The sequence below is a fragment of the Dioscorea cayenensis genome, chromosome 15, assembly GCF_009730915.1.
Source record: "Dioscorea cayenensis subsp. rotundata cultivar TDr96_F1 chromosome 15, TDr96_F1_v2_PseudoChromosome.rev07_lg8_w22 25.fasta, whole genome shotgun sequence".
Classification (NCBI taxonomy): Eukaryota; Viridiplantae; Streptophyta; class Magnoliopsida; order Dioscoreales; family Dioscoreaceae; genus Dioscorea; species Dioscorea cayenensis.
Window position 1 is genome coordinate 3,406,873 of NC_052485.1, and position 5,973 is coordinate 3,412,845.

Genomic DNA, 5,973 nt, shown 5'->3' on the forward strand with positions numbered 1-5,973 from the left:
TTATAAAATAACCTTTTTATTTTTTAGTTTTTGTATATTTTTTATATGTTGGAGGGTAAAAATGACCCTTTCATCCTTTAGTTTTGTTATGTATTGGATTAAAATGGTTTGATAAAGTTTAAACATGTATTGTAGATTGATTTGGTGTTAAATTTAAATTTGTGTTGTGGAATAGTCGATCATGTGAGCTTTCGAATTTTTGAAATTTTGTTATGTATTGATTTTATGTTTGTCATGTATTTTTTACAATTTATTTTTTTCCCTTCATATTATTTATTTGATAATAAATAATAAATGAATATTATATATTATTATATAATTAAAAAAACTAATTTATAATTTAAAAAAATAATATAAAAAAATAATTTTTATTAACCCAAAGATTGATCCCAAATGACCCGGCGGTTGAACCAATTGACCCGAGACCCGGAGCCTAGACCGGGTCGATGTCCGGGCCGGGTCTGATAACTATGCATAAAACTCTTCATGCACTTAATTAATACTTTATCTAGATTCTAGATTAAACAACATGAGAGAGAGAGAGAGAGAGAGAGAGAGAGAGAGAGAGATATATATATATATATATATATATATATATGATTAAAGAGAACAAGGTTCTATCTAGAGAGAATAACTTAGCTTTATACTCTAAATTCCAATTAGTTCTAAACTCTTTTAAAGAATCTTCCATCAAGAGAGAGGTGGAGAAATCACATCGTTTAATTTACAACTATAATATAGCTAATTAATTAAGTTCTCTGTCTCACATCCTATTACTTTTAAGTTGAATAATATGCTTGGCTAGTGTTTAACATGGTATATATCTTAAGCTTTTAAGTTGAATAATATGCTTGGCTAGTGTTTAACATGGTATATATCTTAAGCTTTTAAGTTGAATAATATGCTTGGCTAGTGTTTAACATGGTATATATATATATATCAAGAGCCAAGTTCTGCTAATGTACTTCTTTGATATATTTGTTGATCAACACATATTTTTTTTTTAACTATTATAGTATTGGAATAATAAGCCCAAATATTTTTGTCGAATAAATTTCAATAATTTTATTTGTCTTAAAATGTATTATCCTCCCACTCCGCATTAAGTCTTAGTTTAAATAATCTTTCTATTACTTAGTCGATCGATTCAGGCTTTACAAATCATTCAACTCTTTAAAATCTACTGTGGTACACTACACTTATCTTTTTTTTTATTATTATTATTAATAATAACCTCAAACCAATTTATTTTGTTGATGGCTTTATTATGTGCGTCTCTTCAAAAAGATTGGTTGGTTGTCTAACTAAATTTATCTCACCTCACTCCATGATCATATTTTACATACTCCCAAACGATCACTGTTAATTGGTTTATTATCTGTTAGTAAATTAACTGATTTAAAAATATCATATAAACTTCACTTAATGCACTAGGGAACAAATTCATCAAGGAAGAAAGACAAATTAAGACACCATTTAAGTTTAATTAGAAACATAACCTTCATAAACTAAACTTAGAAAACACACAACAAACTAAGACCATATATAAGACCACCCTTCTTGCAATAGTAGTAGACATGATCACCAACATCATTAAACCCAAAACATGCACGTTCATGCATTCATGCATGCATGAACATGCTCAGGGAACCACAACAGGAAGACCACCAACTCCTCCAACAGCTCCAACACCACCACCTACACCTCCGGCAGCACCGACGAAAGGAAAGCCGAAGCCGATCCCAGAATACCCGCCGATGCCGCTGAAGATGAAGTTCTTCTTCTCATTAACACTAGTAGCAGTGTTATTAGAATGGTTCTTGTTTGCCATGAAGACTTGGTTTGGAGCTGGTCTTGCCAATGCTTGAACTAGAACAAGAACAAGCACTATGATAACAAGATAACTCTTTGCCATCTTTGTGTGTGTGTGTTTGTATGAAATGATGTGAAGGTTTTGGTGCCATTTTATAGATGAGAAGTAGGTGGTGGTGGTGGATGAAGTTAGTAAATGTGAGCTTAATGTCACTCATCAGTTGGTTTTGATGAACAGGCTTTAATTATGACAAGAAATGAAGACCATTGAATAGAAGTGCTAAAAAGTACAAACGTTTTATAAGAAATTTATTAGATTTATTTTAAATTTGTTGTAATTTTTATGGAATTAGTTATCATGAATCATGATCATTGGTATAACATTATAAGGAAATTAGTTAATATAGATTTGTTATGTGTAAGATGGAGATATAACATATCACATGCAGCTCTCAAATAATACAAGAAAAATTGCAACCATGATGGTGCAAATTTAAATTAACCCATATTAATTTCGGGTAATAATTCAAAAAATAAATAAATTACTCAAAATACATTTGAAGAAAATGCAAGAAATTAATGCAAAGGATTGAAATTAAAGAAATTGAGCGTAACAGAGTGCACAAGGGTTGGATATATGCCGAGCCATTACAATGGTTAGGAATGCTAATAACATAAAAGAAAGCACCGGACAGGTTTTCTAAGAAATGACTGCTCTTGGAGATCATTCATCTATACTTGTTTTATCATACTAGAGTATTAGAGATGATTATTCAATTCTTCAATAAAAGGGATACCCAAAATAATATCATTAAGAAGAGAGTACAGAAAATCAAAGCTGCATTTGATTGTTGTCGCAACATCTTTCAATTTAAGTTTCTTTATGGTATTAGTTGTAGAAAGAAAAACAAAAAAACAAAACAAAACGCAACCAATTTTTATCAAGATCAAAATAGGTGGTAGGAGATGTCGATTGAATATATATATATAAGAGCGTTTTTTTCTAACTAAATATTCTAAAATATTGTACTAGTGATATTTTATCAAGGTAATAATTGTAAACATTTCATTGGTTTTGTTAATTTGGTAATTATGTTTTATGAACTAGGTTAGAATTACAGCAAATTAATTTTTTGGGCTTGGTTTAATCATTTTGTTTTCTTTGGTGGAAATCAGAAGTTATTTTTGTAATATATGAACATGCTACCTTAACATGTAAATCATCATCATCACAATCTTTGATGCCCATTTAAAGTTTGTGCATAAATAGTGCTTCAACTTCAAGCGGCAAGTAATTAATATTTTTTTTTCAATTATTGAATTTTGTAATTAAACTCTCTACAAACAAATTAATCATGATACACTCACCGAAATTAAAAAAAAAAAAAATCAATTCCTCATTAAAAAAACATTTCTTGTTGCCAATTAGTATATATTTTTATTTTATAACACAAATATGGTTTTTATTAAATAGCTTGATTCTTGTCATAAAAAACCAAAACACTATATAAACATCAATAACATTTATAATATTTTCTAAACTTTGTTTCTCTATTAAACATAATAAAAACAATAACCACTGAACAAACAAAAAAATTTCAATTATGTGTCAAGAGTATTAATTATTTAAATACAATTATGAAAATATTTAATACAAATAAAATTCATAGAGTTTAATTTACTGACATTGAAATTTATCAAATCAATAAGATTTTCAGTCCTCTGCTCTACCAACTGAGCTATCCCAACCATTTTCTTTTCTTATTATTATAAATAAATAAATCAATTTCACACAAAGCATTGAAGTGATGTTCTTCGTAGGTGTATTCAAACTTAATTGATTGTTGACATGGCAAATCATATTGCCACTTGCTAATGAGATATGAAAACTAGTACTTCTTTTTATAATTTATTATTATTATTATTATTATTATTATTATTATTATTATTATTATTATTATTATTATTTCAAAAGGACTCTTTAGAGCCAAGTAAAAATTGTGTCCCAAAAGGCACTTGGAAGGCTGTACAAAGACTTGCTAAAAATTATTTTTGAAACATATAAAAAAATCATTAAATTTGTGCTATAATATATATTCCTTATAATCTTGATCTTGCTATAGAAAGTAGACTGAGATTGTGTGACAACTTTGCAATTCTCTAATTGCATCCTGTGGTTTAATAATATTATAAGAGTAACCCAAAGTTATGTCATCCATGCTATTTGTACATTAATTTCTCTTTGTATATTGATCAGTAAAAAATGAATTAATAATTTATTTTATAATGTGGACAAATAACTTTAAATACAAATATTTTTTTTTATTATCACATCTCAACCATATATTGAGAGCGAGTTAGACTTTCAACATTTAGTATGAGAAGCATGTGCCTTGACCACGTGGCTATTATAACAATGGCAAAGATGAAATAAACTTTAAAAATAGTAATAATTGTTTCGAAGTCAATTTTGCATATGTTATTTAAATTATAATATAATAACTCTTATAAAATATGTTTTAATATTACATGATAAAAAATATTACTAAGTTGTGATACCGTTGATGACTAGATAAAAAATATTACTAAGTTGTGATACCGCTGATGACTAGATTTCTATTGCAAAGCTCATGAAAATAGAAGAACCAAAATTAACATTTTAGCAGAAGAATACAAATTAATATTGGAGTTAAAGGATCAAATTTAAAATATTTTTTACTTAAATTACTAATAATAGCTTAAACTCTTTTAATAAATATATATATATATATATATATATATTTGTTAAAATGGACAAGTTACTCATTTTAACCATTGTGAGAGACTTAATCTTTCGACATCTTGGCTCGACAGGAACAGTTGTGAGAAAAACTTGATCCCTCGATCTTTCACTTGCAAGAAAAAATTATCAATCTGGTATTACACGAAGGTAGTACTAAACTTATATTGTTGCCCGTGTAACATATGTATCAAAACCTCACCTCAAAAATCCAAAGCCTCTATGAGCCAAAAGCCACAAGTAACTTTGGTTGATACCTTCCAAAATAAGCAAGTCATGTGTGACTAGATGGCCACACAAACACCATGTTTAGTGGGGGCAATCACAAGCACCTTTTATTATTGTTAGTAGTAGTTGTTGTTCTTCTTGTTGTTGTTGTCCATCACTTTGCAACCTCATTTACAAACCCCTTCCAATCCTTTCCTAATTCAATCAACATGTAAATCATTAAAGGTTTTTAGTACCTATCCATTACTAATTGTTAGTTTCTCTCTGTCCACACTGCCACCAATTCCCAACAACAATATCATTGAGATAACACTTATTATCAATATATTGTCCCCTACCAATTACCTTTGCATTATCAAACATTGGGAATATGGTTGGAAATTAGTGGCATTGTGGAGAGAAAGACATTAATTATGGATTGGTAACACAATCAGAGATAATAATTCTTCCTCCCTCTCAAATTATTTTGCCAATTTGGAGAATGTAATAGATTTAAGTATCATTATTTTTAAAAAATATATAAAATTGAGAAAAAAAAGACTTAATTAATACATAGAAATTATAGAGAAGTAGACCTAATCTCAGTTTAGTTTAAACTGCCAAACTACTGCTTTTATAGTGGTTCCAAACTGAAACATTGAACTGAAACTTTAAGTTTTGATTAAGGTTTTTTCAAGTTAAAAATAAGAACCGAAAAAAAACTGTCATTTTTGATTTTTTTTTTTTTAAATGAGAAATATATGATATAATATAATAATTTTTTGATATATTTTAGTTAACCGGAACATCTTCAGAACTGAAACTGGAACGAGAATGTTTAAAAAACTAGCACAGCCAATTCAGAACCAGAATAGAATCGGATCTAGTCTACAAAGAAAGATTAAGTGGGGTCTACATTTATTTATATTTATTTATATTCTCTTTTTCTTTTTCTTTTTCTTTGAACTTAATTTTTTAATTTAAAAGAAAATAAAAAAACCAAGAGAGTTGAATGCTTTTTCCCATTAATCCAAACACAAGAAAACAAAGAGCCAAAATAACATTCTCATGTCTCCCCTTTATCTTTATATTCCTCTGCAACAAGTGATGTATGTAATGCATCTGAGTGCACATTTTACAAACACCTCCCCAACAATTCCTCCTTTTATTATTTA